Source organism: Pseudopodoces humilis, chromosome 3, assembly GCF_049639895.1.
Source record: "Pseudopodoces humilis isolate 2021_Gansu_Grassland_sample_001 chromosome 3, ASM4963989v1, whole genome shotgun sequence".
Lineage (NCBI taxonomy): Eukaryota > Metazoa > Chordata > Aves > Passeriformes > Paridae > Pseudopodoces > Pseudopodoces humilis.
This window is the reverse complement of record NC_142202.1, coordinates 111,293,734-111,318,486: the sequence shown is the minus strand read 5'-3', so window position 1 is coordinate 111,318,486 and position 24,753 is coordinate 111,293,734. Positions and strand designations below refer to the sequence as shown.

Here is a 24,753-nt window from a genome sequence, read left to right as displayed (position 1 = left end):
ATGGAACATCCACAGCTTCTCTGGGCAACTTGTGCCAGTGTTTTATCACCCTCATGATAAAAAATTTCTTCTTTATATTTAATATAAATTGACCCTCTATTAGTTTAAAACCACCACCCCTTGTCCTGTCGCTACAGGCCCTAATAAAAATTTGACCCCATCTTGCAGGCCCCAGGCCTGGATCTGCGGCAGAGCTGGAGGTGTTTGAAATTCTGTCTCTGTTAGGCTGCTCCTGGAGCAGGATGCTGGTGCAGGAAGAGACCAAGTCTCTGCCTCTCCATTGCAAACCCTAATTGTCTCAGAGGCACCAAATAGGAAGAGGACAGAGATCCGAAATGTGGCTTTCCATTTGAGCCACCCATGGAAATCATCAAGGTTGCAAAAGGCCTCTGAGATCGCCGAGTCCAACCAGCACCACCGTGTTCACCACTAAGCCATGTCCCAGGTGCCAAATCCACACATTTTAAACACTTCCAGAGGTGGGTGACTCCAGCACTGCCCTGGGCAGTCTGTTCCAATGCCTGACCACCGTTTTGGTGAAGATATCCAGCCTAAACCTCTCATAGCACAACTTGATGGCATTTTCTCCTGCTCTATCACTTGTTACCTGGAACATTCCTCTTTCTTCTGTTGCCAAACCCAGTTAAAACCAGGCTTGAGTCTCAGCCTTGACCACCCAGCTATTTATCATCTACAACGCTGTAGAATGGATTTTTCTTTCAACAGTTTCAACAGTGGGAACCTTTACACTAAAACAGGCTTCACCCAACTTCAACTTGCACCACAAACACATTCCTGCAGGAATTAGATTATTAAATCCCATAGAAATGTGATAGGGGGAAAAAAGTTAATTTATCTGCAGAACGACCCACTTTGCTTGGGGTCTTTCAAAAATGATGATATTAATGTCCTTAATGTCAAGAGATGTAGAAGTTTAGTGAGGATTTGGCTTTATAGACTAAAACCATGCAATGGAAGGGATGCTCAAGGATCATCAAGTCCCACTCCTGCCCCTTCACAGGACAACCCCAAGGATCACATCCTGTGTTCCTGGAAGTCTGAATCCATGCCAGCCTGCTGGAGGAGGACGGTGAGCAGAGGGCTCTGAGTGCACCTAGAGGGAACAACCGCTGCCCAGAAGTCAAAAACTTTCTCAATTCATAAAAATTCAAAGGATGCATATTTCCCACATGGAGAAGAATTAACCAGTGGCACAATTTACCCAGGAACGTGCAAAAAGCCTGGTTTCCTGCTGTGTTTAAATGAAGTTTAAGGATGTCCTTCTGAAATACCCTCCTTGGGCCTGGCTGAGGGTATTTAAAGTGGCTATTTTTAACTCAAAGCCTCAGAGCCAGCTGATCCCAGATATCCTAGAATCACAGAATTGTTTAGGTTGAAAAAGATCTCCAAGATCACAGAGTTCCACCATAATCACCACTAAACCTTGTTCCCAAGTGTCACGTGAACGTGTTTTCAAACACTTCCCTGAGGTGGTGACTCCACCACTTTCCTGGTCAGCCTGTTCCAATGCCTGAGCACCCTTCCAGTGAAGATTTTTTTCCCCTAACATCCAATCTCTGGATCTTAGGCTCCTCCTAATCCCCTGAGTGTGGCTGGGAACTCTTCAAGCTGGCCTGGTTCAACTTTATGTGTTTTGAGATTGTTGAGTTCCTTCCTACTAAATAACACTGTGCACGGTTGATGCACTGTTTGCTCTGCAAGGCTCCAGGCAGAACCCATGGCAGGGAGTGGAATGAGATGAGCTTTAAGGTCCCTTCCAACCCAAACCAATCTATAATTCCATGATTTTGCTGTGTCCTTCACCACACAACTTCTCATTCACATCCTCTGTGGCTCTGCAACGAGAGCTTCCCCGGTGTGAGTGCTCCAGCTTTGCTCCTGTGCCTGGGCTCCTCAACATATCTGAAAGGCTCTGAGTCCATCCTGGGGGATCATTCATCATTACAGCTTTCACATTTATACTTTTAATCTCCTTGAAGGCTTCCCAAGGATAGCCAGAGGAGGGATCCTATTTTAGGTGCACGAAGCAGATGAAAAACCCACCAAATTAGCACTTAGTGCATTTAGCGGACTGGCAAGTGTTTGATCTGATCATCAGGTTGGAAAGGGTTGGATTTCCTTGTGCAGAAGCCAGACAGCATCTCCTCATCCAAAATCAAATTTCTGCCTGCAGCACCACCCCCTCACAGGCTGTGGTTTCAGGGGATGTTTCCAAGAGCTGGGAACACGTGCCTGCCCCGTGTTAGGGGCAACAGGACAACATGGAAATTGTACAAACAAATTCCCCTAATTCTGAGTGGAGGGGCTAGGAAAGCTCCAGTGCATCCTGACAAAATGTTAGGAATCCAAACTTGCAACAGCAGCCGCTGCAAGGAGCTCAGGGACTGACAAAAAGCCTGTGCAGGAAAGCCCTGGGTGCCTTCTGCACGCGATCTTTTCCTGGCAGGGAAGTGCTGTCAACCCTGAAGTGTTGGAAATGCAAAAGGAGGTGGGAAGTGTCCCCAGAGCCAGCCAGGAAGTCGGGCACAGAGGTGTTTCTAAAGCAGAGGGCATTGCCCTGTGCACACTGCAAACCCATGGAGTCCTGAGTGATGGCATGGATCACCCCCATCCAAGCTACCTCAAAACCTGCTGAAAATTCCTGTTTTCCTCCAATCCAACTGTGACAGGTGGGGGAGGGTTATAAACCAAGGGACTGGAAGAGATTTTTTTTTTTTGATGTTTCATTTTGAGTGTTGGTCGTTTCTCCCAAGTAATAAATGACAGAACAAGAGGAAATGGCCTCAGGCTGAGCCGGGGGACGTGTATGTTGGATATTTGGAATCATTTCCTCACAAAAAAGGTTGTCAACACTGGCACAGGTGCCCAGGGCAGTGGTGGAATCAGCACCCCTGGAGGGATTTAAAAGAAGTGTGGATGTGGTGCCTGGGGACAGGGAATAGGGAATGGCTCTGCTGGCAGTGAGTGGGGGATCTGCCTTGGGAAGGGCATTATTGTATGGGTTGGTATAGAATTATGGAATTGTTTAGGCTGGAAAAATCCTGTAAGATCGAGTCCAGCTTTTAATCCAGCACTGCCAAGAAGGTGGCAGCTGTCCTTTGGCCATCCCAGGGTACGATTTAAAAAAGCCATTTGACCCCTAGGTTCACCAGGTTCAGCCCTTGGGATCAACCTATGCCAGGTTTCCTCTCCACGATCCAACACAGGGACACCTCAGCTCCCAAGGTCAAGGCACAGAAGTCTCCCTGCTGGTGGCTCCAAGACACAGGATGCTCCCAGCTGCTGCCCCAAACTCCTTCCATTATCACCCCAGCTGATCAATTTGGGATGATTTGGAGATAGATCACAGAGTCATGGAAAAGTCTGGGTGGGAAGGAAACTTTAAAGGTCACCTATCTCAACCCCTTCCCCTGGACTTGCCTCTGAACTCTGCCCAGTCCAGCCTGGACTCGCCCTGGGTGTGCCAGGAACTCCAGGAATAGGAAACACATTCCAGGAAGGGTTCTGAGATCGGGTGGGATCACGCTGGTCTAGAGACACTTCTGATCCCCTATCCTTGCTCCACTTCCAGGCTACATTTTCCACCTTGTGCTCAGTCCACACTGGGTTTTTCTTTGTGTTTCTCGTGTTTCTAAGCCAAACCCCTGCACCTTGGCACAGTGAATCCACCAAATCCATGTGCCCAACTCCACCTGCTCCACACCTCGCTCCTTAAAGCCAGCCAGGCTTATCTGAAATCTCTCTGCTCCCCCCTCTACTTGCAGGGTACAGCAGCCCCAAAGCCAGGTCTGGAGGCCAACCTAAGCCTTTTGGGGGCAGCAGAAATAATCCCATTAATGGGAATTCCCAATAAATCGGGTTTTTGTGCAAGACTTCCCTTCTCTAACCAGTAATTCCGATTTAATTTGTAATACAAACGCTTTTTGCAGTGCAGCATGTGCCAGATGCTGCAAGAAGAGCAAAAAGAGCAGCAGCAGCTTCTGAGAAAGCGCCTGGTTTCTCCTGGGATGGGGCATGTGCTGGTGATTCCACTTTGGAGCACAGCTAGAACCTCCTGATCTTTGCTCTGAGTGAGTCAGAACTCGTGCAAATCTTTTGCATTTCCGCTGAAGCACTGCTCATCCTGAGTTCCTGGAGCACATGGATTTTCTCAGAAAAAAATACATTTCCCAAGCAAAGATCCTTAGGAAAATAAGATACTTGATGAAAAGCTATCCCTTTGCCTTTCTTCCCAATTATTTTTTAAGTACTATAGGCATGAAATAAAATAATTTTTATTAAAATGTTGGCAGGCAAACAGAAAAATGTGACAAAGATATTCCACAGCAAAGCCAAAATCAACTCTAAAAAATTACTCAAGCAGAAGAGTTAACCTCCAGCCTGTAATTTCTTTCCCAGGGAGACAGCAAATCCTCTCGAGTTCTCTGTACAGAGGGACTCCTGCAAAGTCTGGCATTATTTGATTTTATTGTTTTCTGAGTAATAACAGCCCTTCTCTAAGGCTGGAGACTGGATTTGTCCTTATAAAATGACCTTTTTGTAGCCTACAAGCAGTGAGGGAAGGACAAACTGGCAGAAAATAGACGAGATCTGTGGCTTTCTGCTGGTGGAAAGTCAGATTTTATCCACCCTCAGCTCTGAGCTGCTCCAGGGACAAGAGTGTGGTGATCTCTGTTATCCCTTGGGATCTGCCATTTCCAGAGCTCTTGGAAACCCTGTCCATAATGTGTTTTTGTTTTTCCTGCAATGGTTGAGCAATCCCTCCCCACTCTTTGGAGCAGGTAGAGCTCTTTCCCACTGCCAGTTTTCCTACAGATGCCCACAGCCTTCTTGTGACATCATTCCTTCTCCTGAAATCACACCCATCCCATCCAAAACCAATGTTTTTTCTCCAAAAGCAGAAGGAATCATGATATGCTGGAACATCCAAGAGATGATGTTCAGGTTAATCTACCCAAAGTCTTTCAGATCCTGCAAAGTCCCTCCCAGAACATCCGTGAGAAGTTTTATTCCTCATTCCCCTGATGGGATTTTATCTCTTCTGGTCAACTGTTTCTTCATCTACACTAAGAAAAGTCCTGGGAACAAGTCTCTGTCTGTTTGAAGGGTGCAGAAGCAAAGGAAAATGGCCAAATACTGAAAGAGGAGGATAACTTGCTTCCTTGGGTAGATCAGATCAGGCTGGTCTGCACAAACCGCCCCCCTCCACACAGAGCTGAAGTGAGGAACTGCTGTCAGTCTCCATTTTCAAACCCACATTTTCAATGGAGCTACAAGGAGCGGGAATGACTCAGACGACAGAAACTGAGTGAGGAAGCATGAAGACCATATCCCAAGCAAACCATCTGGGCCTGAAATGTCAGGCAGATCCTTCCTGGAGGAATCAATCAGGCCAGTCTTTCTTCCAGCGTGCACATGAGTGAGCGAGTACCTCAATTACGGCTCTGTGTTCCACTGCACATTGACCTTAAGAGCTCAGTGCTTTATAGGAAGGAGATTAATTCAATTAACACACCCAGGGGCTTCCAGCCAGGCTCAAACTGACCTGCTGACAGCAGGCATTGGAAGTAGCACAGGGCACTGCAGTTCAAATGTCCCATCTTCCCCTGCTTTCCATCTGCAGCCAAGAAAAAGGGACATTAATGATGCCACGAGGGCGAAAAATATGTTTAATGTTTGAAAAACATCCCAATAGTTTGGGGTTTTACTGCAGTTTTAAAGGCAGGGCACTGAGAAAAGCCTGAGCACACCCACTTCTTGATAGGGTCTGACCTTGTTCATGAAGTTTGGCCAAACTGGGAAAATTGTGACCAGCAACCTGATACCTCAAAATCCTGGAATGGTTTGGGTGAGAAGGGACATTATAGATCATCCAGTTCCAGCCCCTGCCATGGGCAGGGACAGCTCCCACTATCCCAGGTTGCTCCAAGCCCCATCCAGCCTGGCCTTGGACACTTCCAGGGTTCCTGGGGCAGCCACAGCTTCTCTGGGCACCCTGTGCCAGGGCCTCCCCACCCTCACAGGGAACAATTCCTTCCTAAAGTCTCCCCTCTGTCAATTTAAAACAATTCCCCCTTGTCCTGTCACTCTCTGGCCATGTAAAAAATCTCTCCCTCTTTTTTATAAAGCCCCCTCTAAGTAGTGGATTGAGGTCTCCTCAGAGCCTTCCCTTCCCAAGCTGCTCTGCCATCAGCTGTCCCGTTTTCCTCCTGACTGTGTGAATTCCAGCATTTCTTCTGGGAAGAGGGAGGGAGACCTTGAACTCCACAAGCAAAGTCACTTGAGCACCAGAGCACCTGCACAAGGGACCTTTTCTCTCTCCCCCATCCTATCAGAGGATGACATGAGGGGGCAAGCAGTGCTAATCCTAACCTGGAATACCAAATTCCACCTCATTCTAAACCAGCTTTTTAAAAATCCCCCAGTCTGTGTGCAGGTGTGGTTTTTCTTCTTGAGGTAAGAAAAGAATCAGAGGATCATGGAATTGTTAAGGTTGGAAAAGAAATTTAAGACCAACAATGGTTGAACCATTGACCCCCATGCCACCACCGTGTCAAGTGCCACATCCACAAATTTTTTTAACATTTCAGGGATGGTGACTCCACCACTTCCCTGAGCAGCCTGTTCCAGTGCTTGGTAACCTCCTCTGTAAAGAAAGTTTTTCCTAATATCCAATCTAAATCTCCCCTAATGGAGAAAGTCAAACTGGAAGACCCAAAACTTTCGAAACACCAGTGACGCCACCAGCTCTGTCAAGCCACTGGCTGTGTCCCACTTCTCCAGGCAAGACATGGATAATGCTGCATCCTTGGACAGGATGTGTGGCTTTTATGGTGTTCATGTGAGTGGTCATCATCACCATGTACCTCCACCTTGGCACAGCATCCCACTGGCTGTGCAGCAGCGCTGAAAGCAAGAGGAGGAGGTAGCAGAGATCCCAGAAAGCACCGAGGGAACTCAGGGAGAGTGGGAATTGCTGAGGTGCACGTGAGCTGAAATACCCAGAGGGATGGGCAGAAGGGGTTAAAAACAGGAAAGCTTTGAAAACCGGGGGCTGGTTCCCAGTGCTTTTGCTGTGAGGATAGCAAGGGGAGAAGCAGGGGCACCAACAGCTCTCCTCCTTCTCCAGGGTATCTCAGAGCTGGGGGGGTAAAAAAAAAAAGAGGAGAAAAACCATCCAGTGACCTCACTGAAATTAGAAACTTAACAATGAACACGCTCCACATACAACTTGCCGGTCTCTGTCGTCATGGAGACGGCTACAAATCTGTGTCAGCTGCAATCCGCTCTCCAGTCCCGAAAATTTAAACGAAAAAGGAGGGAGCGCGGGCTGGGAGGCGGGAAGAGGGAATTCCTCTGCTCTGCTTGGCTTTGATGTGCATCACGTTTAAAGGCACAGGGGATTATCTGAGCCTGGAATGAAGCGGCGGCCGTGGACCAGCTGATGGGTGCTGGCCACGTTTGCCTCCAGCAGAGCATCTCCCCAGATTCCTCCAGGACATCATCTTTCCAGATTCCAGGACATCATCTCCCCAGATTCCAGGACATCATCTTTCCAGATTCCAGGACAGCATCTTCCTAGATTCCAGCAGAACATCTCCCCAGATTCCTCCAGGACATCATCTCCCCAGATTCCAGCAGAGCATCTTTCCAGCCTCCAGGACATCATCTTTACAGATTTCAGTAGAGTGTCTTCCTAGATTCCAGCAGAGAGCTCCCCAGGCTCCAGAAGAGCCTCTTCCCAACCTCCAGGACATTGTCTTCCTAGATTCCAGGAGAGCATCTCCCCAGATTCCAGCAGAGCATCTTTCCAGCCTCCAAAGGGGCTGAGTGGAAACGTCCCGGAGCCCAGGATGAACCCAACCCCACAGCGTTCCCGGGAGGATACAGAGCATCAGCAGCACCCTGCAGCATCCCAGAGGGGATGGAAGGACTGGGATGAGAGCTGGAAAAGGAGCATCCCAGGCACCAGTGGAGGTGTTCGGAGGGAACACATCCAGCAAGGAGGTTGGTGGTGTCTTCAGGGCAGAGCCAGGCAGGAATTCCTGCTGCTGGAATGGCAGGAGGGAAGAAGAAGAAGAAGAAGAAGGAGAAAGATGGGACCAGAGACTTGTTTGTCCTGGGCTCAGAGGTCACAGCTGGGATCTGGGGCATGAACAGCCTCCATGTTAGGTGGCTGTAAAGAAAAATCATGGAAAATGGCTCTTTCAGCTAGGAAAGAGCAAAACCAGGGGATACAGGATGGTGAAGGTTGGAAGGAGCACCAGTAGGGTCATCTGGTCTCACCTCCCTGCTCCAGCAGGGTCATCCCAGAGCTCAGCGTACAGGATTGTGTCCAGATGGTTCTGGAATATCTGGAGACTCCACTCCCTCTCTGGGCAGCCTGATCCAGTGCTCAGTCACTGCATGGGAAAGTTCTTCCTGAAGGGAATGAAGAATAAACACTCCACAGACCTTCCTGGAGAAATTCTCTTCCATCTTGGAAACTCAGCCCCCACCTCTGACAATTCCTAGAATTTGGGTCAATTTTTGTATGACTGGAGGGAGTTATGGGATAGAAATTCAGCAAAACTAAGCAAAAGCAACCTAATTTCCTTCTGCATTCATTTCTTGCTCCACCATGTTCCCACTAATATTAAATGGAGATTTAGGGTGGATAGGGTGGAGAGGTGAGAAGTGATCCAACAGGGGAAGACTCTTGGGAAACTGCCTCTTGGGCATGGATGCAAAAGAGAAATATATCTCACAGTAACTGCAGTAACAGAGAGACCAGAAATTCCAGATTCAATCCTCTCTTCTATGAAACAAACCTTATTCCAACAGGGGTGCAATTACCTTGCTCACTGTGATGCACTGTCCAGTAAGTTGCCACTGGATTAAAATCGGAAATGTGCATGGAGAATTTGTTGAAATTTATACATTTGCAGCCAGGTATGTTTTCAATGCTATCTAGAGAATGAGGTTAAAAAAAAATAAAATTAAAATTAGTTAAATCCATAAATTAAACACATCAGTGTAACTCCTCTTTCTAGAGCACAAAGGTTCTGCTCTTCCTGAGAAAAACCCTTCAGAAGGTGTCTTTGCTGAATTTTGGATTTCCCCCATCAGTGAAATGCAGTTGAAACCAGAACTTAGACTGGAAGGAGGGAATGATCAGGAGCACTTGTTGAACAGAGCTCCATCAACACCCCACCCTGACTAATTAGCAGGGCTCTCCTCGTTATGTGCACTGCAGTAACTCCCCAATTAATTCGTTCGTATTTGCAGAGCCATTGAAGGAGGCAAAGCATTAAATATGGATGCTAAATAAAAGGGAATAAATAGCAGGCACCACTTGGCTCTCCAGGTTTCCAGCCCCATCAGCAGGGACGTTCACTCCCTGCCCAGAGCAGACTCCTTAACTAAGGCCCGTAAGTGCGTTATTAATTTTTCAGCAGCATCTACCAGACATAATGAAGACACAGTTACTGTGGGCATGAGGACTCTCCTCAGAAGAGCTTTAAAATCTCCAGCCTTGTGGCTGGAAGGGTCAGTGATGCTCTGCATCCCAGCCACAGCATGGACCAGGCACAGAGAAGTGGCCCCTTTGCAGCCAGGAGTGCTCCTGATGCTCATTTCTGTGTTCTCAGGACACCTTCCACTATCCCAGGTTGGTCCAAGCCCCATCCAGCCTGGCCTTGGACACTTCCAGGGATCCAGGGGCAGCCACAGCTTCTCTGGGAACCTGTGCCAGGGCCTCAGCACCCTCACAGGGAACAATTCCTTCCCAATATCCCATCTAAATCTCCTGTCAACTGGAAGTCATTCCTCATCCTGTCACTCCATCCATGACACATCTCTGCACATCCTCCATGGCACCCAAGATCCCAGCTGAAACCAGGCACCAGTGACCAGCAGCACCCTGCAGAGCTCCTCTTCCTCGATGAAGGCTCTTTGCAAACAGTTGTTTCTACAACACAACGCCCTCGTTCTGATCCCACTGGCACTGATGAAAGAGAAATATAATCCTGTCTTCAGTAAAAGATTGAACAAAGAAAGTACAACCCAATGGCTCTCAGAGGCAACAAAAGACACCCCTACTATGAGGATACTGGTGGAGATGGCATCTTTCCCAGAATCCTAGAATTATTTAGGTTGGAAAAAACCTCCCTGACCATGAGGTCCATCCTGTGACCAATCCTCACCTTGTCACCAGCCCAGAGCACTGAGTGCCACATCCAGTCCTTCCCTGGACACTTCCAGGGATGGGGACCCCACGACTTCCCTGAGCAGCGCCTTCCAATGGCTGACCGCCCTTTCCATGGAGAAATTCCTCTTGATGTCCAACCTGACTCTGCCCTGGTGCAGCTTGAGGCCATGAGGACACAGAATAATGTGGAGATGCACCTGAGAGCTGCTCACTTCTTGGGAAGGATGTGGTCTCAGTCTCTCATTTGCTAACTCAGAGGGAATTTCAGCCTGAGCCTGCATTGGCTATACTTCTAACAGTAAAACAGCAGCACCGGGTTTAAGACACCTCAAATTCAGACAGAGAAGCCACTTGTTTGTGTTCCACAGCAGCCCAGAGCTGTGGGCTGGCCTCCACAGAAGGCATCAGCTTCCTGAAATCCATCCCCAAAGCAGCTCTGGGTTCCCAAATTCTTCCTTCCACCCCCCACTCACATCACCTACTCCTGTTTCATCACTTGTGATGATCGGGGGGCAGCATTCAAACAAAAAAAAAATCTTCTTTCAATGTCCCCCCCAGCCTGCAGGTGCTGAGGGGACTCAGCTGGTGTGTTCCCTTGGTTTAGGACTACAGCAATTATCCCTATTTTTAGGCCTGAGGGCACAGTCCTGTAGACCACAACAGAGGCAAAATGACTCCCAAAGAAAAGGTATAAACATACCTTTTTATTTCAGTCTTTGTTAAGCTCCATGAGGGATCCATCAAGAACCAGAAGCCTACCAATTACCAAAGCTGGAGTATTTCCAGGACTCAGTTCTGCTCCAACACAGCTGGGTTTTTTTTCCCCCCCTTCATTTTCTTTCCTTGTTCCCTACTATCCGTGGGAGTTCATTTGCCTCAGAGTACCTTGTACTTGGTTGAGCTTGCACCATTATTATCCTCCCTGCAGAAATCCTTGTATGGGGGGCTTAAAATACCATTTCTTCATTTGGGGCCTCATCACCATCGCAATCAGCAGCCAGAAAATTCAACACCACCTTGGAATTTTCTCTTTGATTGAGCCAATCCTTGCCAACCTTACCTCAAGAATCACTCAGGGGTTTGGATTGGAAAGGAAGTTAAGGATCATCCAGGTCTAACCCCTGCCATGGGCAGAAACATCTTCCACTATCCCAGCTTGCTCCAAGACCAATCCAACCTGTCTTTGAAGCTTTTTTGCCCCAAAACTCCTTGTGCACGTCTTACTTTTAAAGACATTATAATTAATTATAATTAAGTGCTGTGGATTCTGTGACAGACTCCACACGACAGAGGTGATGCACAAGCATCAAGCAGAGCTGGAAAACTTCTGAAGGGTGCTCTGGACTGTACACACTCTCCTTTTGGTCACTACACCACCACACCACAGGATTTGGGAGCGTGGCGAGGCGGGTTGTGCAATGAACTCCCAACTCTCGGGTGCCAATGTCACAAGGAGCTTTCTCGTGCCTCCACCTCTCCTCCATGACATCATTTTGCCTTTCAAGGGCGAGAAGCAAACAAAAGAGGCTTCTCAGCCATTCCACCACCTGGCTGTCCTGGCTTTGTTTCCCCAGCCTGTGTGACACGGCAGCTCCCAGCAGAGAGGGAACAGCAGCTGGTACAAAGCCGGCACTTCAAGAGATTTTGGACATCCACCCTCCAATGCTGCGGAGGCTGGGGATGGTGACAGCCCCACAGCCACCAGAGGCATTGTTATTCCCATTTGGAGGCCAGCTGTGAAGTGGGACAGGGGAGCAGAAAGGTCATGGATGGAAGTGGCGTGGGACACTGGCCTCAGGATGGGAGGAGAGACTTTTTGCCAGTCCCTTTCCTTGCTAGAGGTGCGTTCACCAGCAGGGGCATCGCCTAATGAAGGTTTCACCTAATGAAGTTTTCATTCAGGACTCTGCTTGATGGAAGCCAGGCCTGTGGGTTTTAAGTAAAATAAGGTACTGTAGGCTGCAGGGCAGTGCTTGCCCAATATCCACCTCTGTGCTTTGGAATTCCACAAAGAGGGAAGCGGAGAAGGGTTGGAGGGAACGGGTGGCACAAAACACAGCCAGGGTCAACAAATAGAGGAGTTCTTCGATGTTTCAAAGTTTCCACCTAAAATGTGGAAGTGATGCTGAAATGGAGCACAGGATTCATGTATTATATCCATTTAAAATAAATCTGACATTTAGGAGAAAGCCAACATATCCCTGCAATGGGAGACAGTTTATTTAAGAATAATCATGGAATCTTAAAATGGTTTGGGTAGGAGGAGCCTTATAAATCATTTAGTTCCACCCCCAGCCATGGGCAGGGACACCCTCCACTATCCCAGGTTCGCCCTGTCCAACCTGGCCTTGGACACTTCCAGGGATCCAGGGGCAGCCGCAGCTTCTCTGGGCACCCTGTGCCAGGGCCTCAGCACCCTCACAGGGAACAATTCCTTCCCAATATCCCATCCATCCCTGCCCTCTGGCACTGGGAAGCCATTCCCTGTGTCCTGTCCCTCCATCCCTTGTCCCCAGACTCTCTCCAGCTCTCCTGGACCCCCTTTAATCACTGGCAGGGTCTCTGAGGTCTCCCTGGAGCTTCCAGGGAGGCTCTCCCAGCTCTCCCAGCCTGTCTGAGCCCTGCCCAGCACCAGACACAGGAGAGAGGCAGCACTGGGGATGGATGAAGCCACACATGAGGCTGTGGGATCACAACATCTCCTGTGTTACATGAGCCTGAGCACGAATAAACCACCAAGTCACACTTAGAAGGGCCCTGATAGACCTTTCCCTCCTACCTCCAAAACCCTGTAGACAGAGTTATTTAACACAGCTACAAAAATAGCACCCAGACTGCCCTGCTGTGCCAGACAGAGCACAAACATCTGGTAGGCAACAGATCTTGTCCCCAAAAACTTAGCAGGGGGTTAGTGGTAGCTCAATTCTAGATCCATATGTCCCAGGACCCAGGGAAGTATTTTATCCTCTATCCAATGCTGATTCTTCCAGGAATGTGGGAAAAGCCATTCCTGCCCACAAACTCATTTCAGGACAGGAATTTCCAGCTCAGGAAAGCACAATGCCCAGCCTGGCTTTTTGTACTCAGATGTGAAGAATCACAGGCTGTACCCGAGAGTCACGAGTGACACTGTTAAAAGGGAAATTCATATTAAATAAAAATGCAAAGCAGCCCTTTGAGTGGAAACAATTCCCGGTGTGAAAGGAGAGTGGAGGCTGCGCCGTCGCTCAGCTGTCTCTGCACTCACAGCTCCTTTTGAGTTCAGTGTTGGTACAAAAACACACTCCCACCTGGGACTCGCTTCCCCCACGTCTCTCCCTCTCTGGGAGGCTCCCAAAACCCTGGAGAGCCTGCACAGGTAATGGGATGTGAGTGGTTTTCACGGGATGTTCCTTGCGTTGCACTGAAAACCTCACTGCTCTGCCATCTATATCCATCGTGCAATCATGGAATGGTTTGAGTTGGAAAGGACTTTATAAATCATTTAGTTCCAACCCCTGCCATGGGCAGGGACACCTTCCACTATCCCAGGTTGGTCCCAGCCCCGTCCAGCCTGGCCTTGGACACTGCCAGGGCTCCAGGGGCAGCCACAGCTCCTCAAGGCATGGATGATGCTTTGTGGATGGGGCTTTATCCCCGATGTAATTCCCAGCCCACCCAAACACAGGCATCCACATCCAAGCCTCCCCTCCAGGCTCCCACTGCAGCTCATGGTGAGATCTTCCTGCAGCCAGCGGAGGCTGCTGTGGCTTTTCCTGGGAGCTGCCTCCCACATGTGGGCGTAGGAGGAGCTGAACACAATCCCAGCCTGGCGGAGCCTCTTCCCTATCCTCACTCGACCCCTCAATTCACACACAGCTCCCTCTCCGGGAGGTCTCCTCAGCTGCTCCCTGGCCTGGCAGTGCCGTGGAGATGCTCCTTTGGGATGTAGCTGGGATCACAGCAGGACAGACCATGGATGTGGCAGTGTCTGAGATGGTTCCTTTGGGATGTAGCTGGGATCACAGCAGGACAGACCATGGATGTGGCAGTGTCTGAGATGGTTCCTTTGGGATGTAGCTGAGATCACAGCAGGACAGACCATGGATGGCGTGCTGGTGCTGGGGGCAGCCGGGGCTCTTCACGCCTGATGGGATTTCCTCAAGGAAAACATTTCGGTGCAGGGCAGAGATGGGGGACAAACACCTGAGCACAGCAGATCTTCTTGCACAAGCAAAAACAGTGGGATCAGCAAAGGTGGGAGCGAGTCTGTGCTGGACTCCCATGGAGTTTCTCTGAGGGATGGCTCTCAAATTGCATTAGCGAGTGAGACTGTCCCCAGAGGCCTCAGAATGAGGAAATGCTGGAAGTGAAGGCACCACAGGGACCAAAATCCACCTGGCAGCTCGCTGACAGCTGCACTTGCTCTGGCTCTGGGGCACAGGCTGGGAACTCCTGCAAACTCAGCTGGAGGCTGCTAAATGCAGACATAATCCAACACCTCACCCAGCATTGCTGGGAAAGGGGCTCAGCCTGGAGAAAAGGAGGCTCAGGGGGCCCTTCTGGCTCTGCACAAGTCCCTGACAGGAGGGGACAGCCACAGGAGGTCGGGCTCTGTTCCCAGGGAACAAGGGATGAGAAAAGGGGAAACAGCCTCAAGTTGTGCTGGGGAAGTTTTGATTGGATATTAGGATATTAGGAACAAAAATTCTTCATGGAAAGGGTAGCAGGGCATCGGCACAGCTGCCCAGGGCAGTGCTGGAGTCCCCATCCCTGCAGGGATTAAAGAACCATGTGGATGTGGCCTTGGCAGTGCTGGGGGATGGTTGGATTGGATGACCTTTTCCAACCTTAGCAATTCTCTGTCTCTGTGCTCTAATGAAGGAATCTGAGGTGTTTCCAAGTGCTTTGGAGCTCTCCTCCAAGAGGATGAGCATCCCAACCCTGCTCTTGGCAGTGAGAGCTCACGTTGGTTTTCATCACCATTCCCAGGTCCCACACACCCTCATGACTTTATCTGCTTGGCTGGCGCTGTGGAATTGGGATTCAAAGTGGCTGCACCAGGAAATTTTCCCTCCTGCCACCCCAGCCAGAAGTGCTGGTTCTCTTAGAAGCCTTTGAGAATTTTACCTCAGGAATTGGTGTTTATTTATTTGAAAAAACTTGGCTTTTTTGAGTGGGCAGAAATCTTCCTGCTCACACACAAACAGAGCTGCAGGATGCTTTGAAAGCTGCTGCTCCTGGGGCTTTCTCCCCAGGTTTGGGTTTTTCCTTTTGAAAACAAAAAACACTTTTTTAGCGGCCACAGAACCACACAGAGGGACTGTTCCTGCATCAAATGAAGGTGCATTTAATAATCACATTTGGAGTTTGCAAACCAACTTATTGGAGCTATTGGTTGGAAGGGACATTAAGGACTATTGCATTCCACCCTGCCATGGGCAGGGACACCTCCCACTATCCCAGGTTGATCCAAGCCCTGTCCAGCCTGGCCTTGGCCACTTCCAGGGATCCAGGGGCAGCCACAGCTTCTCTGGGCAACCTGTGCCAGGGCTTCACCACCCTCACAGGGAAGAAATTATTCCTAATGTCTAATTTAAATTGTTTCATAGAGAAGATCCAGCCTAACCCCAGTGTCTCCATGTGCTCCTGTAACTGCTGTGATTCCCACACAGAGCCTGGAACATGCTGGATTTCTGTAGCAGATTGGGCAGGTCCAAATGTCACAGGTGCTCACAAAGGGAACCACTGCACCTTGAAAGCATCTGAGTAACCATGAGAGTCATTCAGTTCAGAGAAGAGGATGATATTTAAGCTACAGATGGAGAAAAATTATGTCAAGAGCATGGCTCAAACCACTGCAGTTTAAATAACCTCCTCCAGGCAGCTTTGGTAAACACAACACCATAAAGGAGCCCTTGTGCTGCCCACGGAGAGCTCTGAAGGCAGTAAATGACAGTGGTGGGTCACAGGGATTCCTCTGCTCCTCTCCTACAGGGAAGCTGCTCAGAGGAAGCACAGCCTGGCTGCTACTCCTGACCCAGGAAAACGCTGCTGTAAAGGAAGGATTCCTCCCTGGAGCAACCTGGGGGGTGGGGGGGTGTCCCTGCCCGTGCAGGGGGTTGGACTGGATGGTCTTTCCCACCCAGACCATTCCATGGTTCTATGAATCGAGGCCCTGGTCTTACATAAAAAATGCAATAACCTTTAAGTGATAATGAATCCTCCCCTCCTCTCAGTCCCTTTATTTCTCTTCTGCAGACCAGAAGCTCTGCAAACAGAATCCCAGAATGGTTTGGATTGAAAGGGACCTTAAAGCTGATTGAATTCCTCCCCTTGCCATGGGCAGGGACACCTCCCACTATCCCAGGTTGCTCCAAGCCCTGTCCAGCCTGGCCTTGGACACTTCCAGGGATCCAGGGGCAGCCCCAGGTTCTCTGTGCCAGGGCAGACCTGGATGCACTCCCTGGCCCCCACAAAGCCTCACTTCAGCCTCGTTAGCTCCAGCATATCATTATCATTTTAATTGCCCAAACTCGAGTGCTTGTAATACCTTTATTAGATTGCACTCATCCCCCAGTGCCAGACACAGCCTGATTTAACAGGTCCAGTGCTACATTTATGAGCAAGCCTGAGCACAGCCTCTTTCATTACTGTCTGAAGGTAATTCCTCTTGATCCAAAACTTCCCGTGCCCTGGAGTGATACCTGGGGAGAGAAGGGAAAACTGCCAGGCAGGTTAAAGCACCCAGCTGGGGAGCTTGGAGCACTCCTGGCCTGTCCTGGAGCTCCCCACCTCCACTGGAAGCAGCCAGAGGGAATTTGGGAGACTCCCAGAGACACAACCTGTGGCAACAACTCTCACCTGCCCTGATCTTTGCAAACCACATCCTACACTGAGGTGGACTGGGCTGCCTGATGGTGTTGAACAGCCTCCCTGGCTCTCCTGTGCCCCACATGTGCAGCAAATGTTTGGATCCTCAGGGCAGGGGAACCTTCCTGGTGTGGAGATGGTGCCTGAGGGGATTGGAGGGAGAATTTTGACAGCTCATGCAGGAGAAAAAAAGGTTTAAAGGCAAATATCTTGGTCAACTTGTCATTTTATATTTGTAAAACAGAACAGGGAAAGGATTCTCCACGCTGGATCCTCCACTTCTAATTAAGGGCAGCTCTGATTTCTGCTCTCTGTGAGCAGGGACAGGACCCAGGAATGGCTGGAGCTGTGTCAGCACAGGGTGAGGCTGAGTATCAGGAAAAGGCTCTTCCCCAGAGGGTGTTTGGGCACTGAACAGGCTCCCCAGGGAGCTTGGGGAAACCTGGGATAGTGCCATGGCAGGGGCTGGAATGAGAGCAGCTTTAAGGTCTCTGCCCACCCAAACAATCCTGGGATCCTGTAACAGCATCCCAGTTTTTCAAGGCACTACAACCTCAGCATCTTCAGTACCTGAAGCAAACACCACGGGCAGTGTCTATTTTAGACCATATTATTCAGTTTCAATACTTTTCAACGCTGTTTTTCTTTCTTTTTAATTGCAACTCCACCTTTGGGATTAGTGATTTTATTTTATGATGGGATATTAAGAGTAGGCAGCCAGTGCTTTCTTTTTTTTTCTTTTCTAGTCCAAGCCAGCATTCAGAAGGAACAGATTAAATTATTAAATACACACAAGCACAGGAAACACAGGAAACTCTCAGCCATTATCCTGTGAAGACAATGCCAATGCAAACACTGTAATAAAATATTCTTCACTGAAATCAACACTAATTTTCCCAGGCAATCAAATCCATCCCTGTGATCCCTCCTCCCAGGGAAAACAGCCAGCACAGCTAAATTCAGATCTCTGTGGCTCCATGCTTAAATTTGGCTCAGACATGCTGCAAATCAATGACTCCAGAAAGGTTTTCTAAGGAAAAAATTCCCAATGGGCAAAGTTTGCTACGGCCCACGGCAGCTCTTCTGACACAGCAGGAAAGAGCCCGGGGCTGCATCGATCTGGGAATCCAGGAAGGCTGAAGCTTCCAGTTATGAACCTGTTGAGGCCACCACTGTTGGGACATGGCTCCCATGTCCAAGGGGACAGTCCCCAAGGACAGCTCAGCCATGACCCACCCCCCCAGAGGATGATGCTGCAGCCGAGTTTCTCACAAGCTCCTTCCTCATCCACCCACAGTGGGGAGAAGGTTGGGATAGAGAAAGGGACGGAGCAGGTCTGGTCAGCACCTGTCAGCCCAAGAGGAGGAGGAGAGGACATGTGACAGGGAGGATTTTGGGTTGGAAAAGGCTTTTAAAGGCCTTCCAACCCCCTGCAGTGAGTGGTGACATCTCCAACCAGATGAGGCTGCTCGGAGATCCACCCAACCTGATCCCGAATGTTTTTAGGGATGGGGGAACCAGAACTTCCTTCTCCAGCTGTAGGAAATCCATGGATTGCCCATGCCTGGGGCTGTGCTTGTTTCACATGACACCCAGAAAACACCATTTTCTTGTCTCCAGAAACTGTTGGTGCCTCGCTTTGATGTCCCTGAACTCTTGGTAAGAGGATGAATAAATGTTGCACTGAGGTATTCTAAGGTGGGTGCAAACCCTCCATGATTTCTTTAAGGATCTTGCAGCACCTTGACCTCAAGACCATGGCAAAATAACACAATCATGGAAGATTCCATTTCCCAGCACTGCCGAGGCCATCACTGATCTGTGTCCCCAAGTGCCACATCCATGGGGCTTCTAAATCCCTCCAGAGATGGGAACTGCACCACTGCCCTGGGCAGCTGTGCCAGGGCTGGACAGCCCCTTGGTGAACAAATTATTCCTGATATCCAACCTTAATATCTCCTGGGGATCTTGAGGCTGTTCCCTCTCCTCCTGTCCCTGTTCCCTGGGAGCAGAGCCCGACCCACCCCTGGCTGTCCCCTCCTGTCAGGGAGTTGTGCAGAGCCAGAAGGGCCCCCTGAGCCTCCTTTTCTCCAGGCTGAGCCCCTTTCCCAGCTCCCTCAGCCTCCCCTGGTGCTCCAGCCCCTTCCTCAGCTCCGTTCCCTGCCCTGGACACGCTCCAGCTCCTCAATGTTTCATTTTGAGGGTCCCAGAGCTGTCCCCAGCACTGGAGGTGTCCCAGCAGTGCCAGCACAGGGGACAGGCACTGCCCTGCTCCTGCTGCACACACATTTCCTGGGACAGCTCATGGGCCATTGGCCTTTTTGGCCACCTAGGCACACCTGGCTCTTGTTCAGCTGTCTGTTGTCCATGGCATAGAAGATCCAGCCCCACCAGACCAGAGCTGGAGCCCCTGTCCAGCTTTCAAAGCACCCCCAGCCCTGTCCCAGTCTGTCCCCCCAGTCCTGCAGAGCAGGGACAGTGACATTCCCTTGGCCAGGCAGCCAAAGCTGCATCATCAGGCTCAGGAACAGCCCAGCACCAAACTCACCCAGGCTGAATCACTTCCCCTTCCCATAGCCACGGCCCAGGATCAATTCACCTCAGCCACGGCTCCTCCTGTGAATCACTTAGGAGGGGCAGCACTGAAACCACTTCATAGGAAGCAGTTTCAAAAATGCCCTGCTCTGCATAAGACGAGTTTGCCACAGAGAAGGGGGGAAAAAAATCAAGCATGTTCAGCATCTTATAGATTAATCCTAGGCCTAGAGGATAATTACTGCCAGAAGGAATAAAAGTAACATAAATATAGGTTAACACACAAAAGGTCCTGTTTGCAAGGTTTTACACATCACCAGCTCACAGGCGGATTTGTAAATTTAATTATAGAAAGATTTATAAAAGCAGGTAATACCCAAAGGGTCATAAAAATAATTTTACTACAGTGAAGAGAACAAAACAAAAATTAAAAAAAAAGAAACTCTAAATATTTTAAATTAAGTAGGGCATCTGATGGATCTCCTCAAGCCCTTCCGCAGGATTCAGCCCAGACTGCCAGAGCAGCATCCGCCACAGCCTTCCAGAAATGCCATTTCCAGAGGAGAGCAGATAAGTCACTCTGATAGTCTTGAGACCTTCCAGAACTGATGTGCTTAAAAAAAAAAATCTTCTTTTTTTTTTTGTAGAGGGTGCTCCTGGTATAGTCAAAGCCTTGTTAGGATGGGAGAGGAAAATTCCAAAACACCTTTGCTGCGGGGGTGCTGAGAAATCCCTGGAATTGCTAGTTCCCATCAGGATTAATGGTGATTTTCTGCCAAGGACAGCTTTGGGGGAGGAGGATGGTTCCCTGTCCATGGCAGGGGGTTGGAACAAGATGATTTTTAAGGTCCCTTCCAACCCAAACCATTCTGTGACTCCAGGATTAAATATCACTGGGATGGATTTAGGTTCTGAATGAGCTGTTGCCAGTGAAGGAAAAAGCAGGAGCAGGGGCAATCCAAGCAACTCAGCATGGAAAAACAGGGATATTCTCTGCCAACCATGCTACAAGAGCATTAAAAAGTCTCTCCTATGAATGCTGTGTTCTTGAAGAAAAATTAAATAGTGTTATAAGGTGTGTATGAAAGGAAGGCACAGGGCAGGAGCAGGGAGGAGAATTCCATTCTGGGATCTCCCGGGCTTCCTACTAAAATACAGCCACACCCTTAGAAACTTGAAATTGTAACGCTTACCTCTAAACCCCATTTTTGGTGTATAAACCACGTTTCTGACCTATCCAGTGCTTTCTGGAAGATCCCTGGGAGTGATGCAGGTGCTAAACCGAGCTTTTGTCAGTGCACCAAAACATGCTGTCACTTTTCAATGCATCCTTTGGGGACTTCAAACAGCTGGAATGCTCTGCTACCCCCATGCCTGGTGTGTGTCTGAGAAAACGTTCAGGATGCTGAATGCCTGTACAAAGGCATTGCAAAGGATCACAGACAAGGATTCTTTTGGTCTGAAAAACACATTTATTAGGAAGAAAACTTATGGGGTTACAAATATCATAAATAAAATGTAGTGTGATAAAAGACCCCTGAGGACTGAGCACTAAATCTCTGAAGAATGGGACAGGTCCCTCCACTTTGCCATGATCAGCATCAGTTCTGCACAGGTGGCTCTTGGAATCTAGCTTCACACCAGCTGTTTGCATGTACAAAGATCCAGGCTGGACATTCCAAAGTGTTTTTGTACGTAAATCTGTTCCTACAGCTTGAAAACCTCCACACAGGACACCTGAGCTGGTTGCAAGGGCGTGGTTTAAATATCCATCAATGCATATTAATGTATGTAGTGAGCACCCAAAACAGCACCGGGAGGGTAACGATCCATCTGCCCTGGGATCCATCTGCCCCGGGAAGGCAGATCCCAGGGATGGAATGGGGTGCAGTGATGGGAATGCAAATTGAATCTCAGGATCAAGGAAGTGCCACTAAATCAGAGGCTGCAGCCGGGAGGAGCCCGGACCCCCGGGCCATGTAAAACTGGATTAGGTGTGAACTTCAAACCCAGTGTGATGTGGAATAATCCTATGCTGGCAGAAAGGGATCAAAGCTAATTTCTCTAACTTGCTTAATCTTCTGCGGAGATGTCTGAACTCGGGAGACACAGCAGGCTGGGAGTTAAAGCCCCGCTCTGTCTGAGGGTTCAGCAGTGGCTGAGGGAGAACACAGCGTGTTAAAAATCCTGGGAGTGCAGTTATTTCTGATGAGCTTTTAGAAAATCAGGGAATCATAGGATGGACTGGGTTGGAAGGGACCTTAAAAATCATTTCATTCATCCCTGGAAGCATCCAAGGCCAGGTTAGACGAGGCTTGGAGCAACCTGGGATAGTGCAAGGTATCCCTGCCCATGGCAGAGGGGTGGAACAAGATGGGTTTTAAAGTCCCCTCCAACCCAAACCAGTCTGATTTCATGATTCTCTGTCTCTGTACCTGGATCAGCTCTGCTGACATAATATTCCAGAAACTTAAAAGTAACCCAACCAAACAACAGAAAAAAAAAAATTATAAAAAAAACCCCTCTCCTTCCCACATTAAACTAAATAGATTGATCCAAGCACTGGAACATCTCACCACCCATAAAAACCTTTCACACCTAAAAAACAAAAAAAGAGAAAAGAATAAAATTAAATAAATAGTAATGCTCAAATTTTAACTAAACCATTAGCAATCAATTAAAGCTTAAATGATGAAATAAAAACAGAGGATGTTCAGGGATCCCTGATGGGGTGGCAGAGCTCATCCCACCGAAAGTTCAGTGTCTGGGGTGCAGACCCAGTCAAAGTAGAAGCCAAAAGGTCTGGATTTGTAGGAGAGGACACATGGCAGTGTCAGTGACTGAGAGGGAGCCAAGACCAGCAGCTCTGACTGGGCCCCTCACTTGAAATCACTGAATCATTAAGGTTGGAAAAATCTTTCAGGTGATGGAGCTCCCCCAGCACAGCCAGGAACTACCACATCCCCAGGTGCCACATCCAGGTGGCTTTGAAATCCCTCCAGGGACAGTGATTCCACCATGGGCAGCCTGTTCCAGAGCCTGAGCACCTCAGTGAAGGAACAGACAAATGAACTCAGCTGCAATAAAAAACCCCAGCAGTGTAAATTAACCATTCCAAAGCCTTTATGAAAGCAATTGTACAGGTGGGTATCAATAGATTGGTAACTACACCTTAAACTAGGACAGGAGTTGGGATTTCTGGTTTGGGATGAGATCCTTCCACGCTCCCTTTGTGCTGCTAAAAGGATGCTGGTAACTGATAAACCCAGAGCTCCAGGAGAAATAGTCTACTTTGAGGTGTAAATCAGCTCTTACACTGAAATCTACAAATGATTCTGCTGGATAAAAAGCACAAAAATTAAGTACAAAGAGAGGCTCAATCACCTCAAATAACGATTAGCCATAAGTGGATACATTATACCACAGACATGTCTCTGCTCTGTTAAATATTAATTTAAATGGACACATTTTAAAAGACATATAACAGGGATAAGCACTTTTTGTTAAAGCAGAGCAACTCCTGTTAGTGAGTAAGTAAGGAACAGCTCAGAGCAGAGCAGAATGAAGGATTTCAAGCAAGAACAGTCCAAGGATAAGAAAAATATAGGTACAGTAACCTGATGCAATTATACACATGTGCATTCAGTGCAGCTTTTCTAATTAATTCCTTAAAATCCTGAATTGCAAGCTAAGTAAGATAATATATTGCTAATCTCCTGATCTGTGAGATCATTCAGCTTTACAAAACGACTCCAGAATGGAGTAACACTGAGCTAAAACACACGTGGAGCTGAAACCAGCCCAGCCTTGGCTGCAACTCGAGGCAGCGTCAGCGGCTGCCACTGCAAAATGTGCAGAGAGCTCTCTCCAAGCTTCATACACACCCCCTAAATAAATCCTGTGCCAAAACACAGCAAATACTCTCTGTCAGAGACCAAGCTGTAAAGCTGTTTGGCTTTTTTTTTTTTTTTCCTCAGGGAAATATCAGCCTGAGAATGTGCCCACCTTGTTTCCTCCACTCATGGAATTATTTTATTATTATATTATCATATTATTGTTATTATATATAAATTTTATGGTGATAATTTACTGAGAAATTTGGTACATTTGCCAATTACCTGTCAACACAAAACTTTATTTCATTCTTAGCTATGGAATCATAGAATCACAAAATCATAGAATCAGGGAAGGGTTTGGGTTGGAAGGGACACTAAAGATGATCCAGTTCCAGCCCCTGCCATGGACAGGGACACCTTCCATGATCCCAGGCTGCTCCAAGCCCCATCCAACCTGGCCTTGGACACTTCCAGGACAGCCACAACTCCTCACGTAATTTTTGTCTTTGTACAATGCTGCCTAAACTCCCCTCTGCTCCCAAAGCATTTTTGGGGGAATTATGGGATACCCAGGACTAGTTCCAAGAGGAAACCTCACGGAAAAGGAAAGAGGAGCTTTGCAAAGCAGCAGAAGTTGTGTCTGAAGACAAGAAGAGAAGAGCACAACAGAAACCTTTCTTTGACTCATTACCATTTTGTTGGAAGTTTTCCAGAGCGCTGGTCTCCTACAGCTCCTTCTATGATGGAATCAGGTGATGTCAAATAACCCCAATTCTGCCTTAATGCTTCGTTCTCTTTGGTTTAAGCTAAAAACAAAGACACACATGGATGATTATGGAATGGAAAACACAATAGAATGAAAATAATGCTTTTTTGCAGGGCTCTGAATTGTAATGAACCGTGAAAACAAATAAATAAATATAAACAAAGGACAAAAGTGCTTTATCTTAAACGATGGGTATAATGTATATACATTAAAATATATATACATTGGAATAAAGGGATGAAAATAACAGGTAAAAAACCACATTGTGTTTACAACAGATGATAGCAATGAACATCAATCTTCTTACAGGAACTGATGGTGTATTCCTGACTTTTTTCACCACTTACCCTGCTGCAATTACCATCACCTCAACCACAAACAGCACATCTGGGGAGGGAGGGGGATTATTAGGGGCTCCTTTGTCATCCCGAATTACCTGCCCTGTGTATGTACACAAGCACAGGCTTAAACATTCAAAGGAATTTGTCTCCTAGAAGAGTCATCTTTATTGTCATTGTCCCCAATTTCACGGCCAGACCAGCGACACAGCCCGG

General features: G+C 48.3%; 1 protein-coding gene across 2 annotated transcripts in view; it reads right to left on the bottom strand.

The window, feature by feature from the left end:
* The window catches only part of XKR6 (XK related 6), a 166,241-nt gene that overhangs the window by 94,291 nt on the left and 47,197 nt on the right, over nucleotides 1-24,753 (bottom strand). The window contains exons 2-3 of one of the 2 annotated variants that reach the window (XR_001331854.2): nucleotides 24,125-24,239; nucleotides 21,064-22,195 (exon numbers count right to left, since the gene is read on the bottom strand). The exons of the other annotated variant lie outside the window; for it this stretch is intronic. The gene's annotated coding sequence lies outside the window, so the exon portion shown is untranslated. Of the gene's footprint in view, nucleotides 1-21,063; nucleotides 22,196-24,124; nucleotides 24,240-24,753 lie in introns of those variants that run through there. 2 annotated transcript variants of the gene reach the window in all.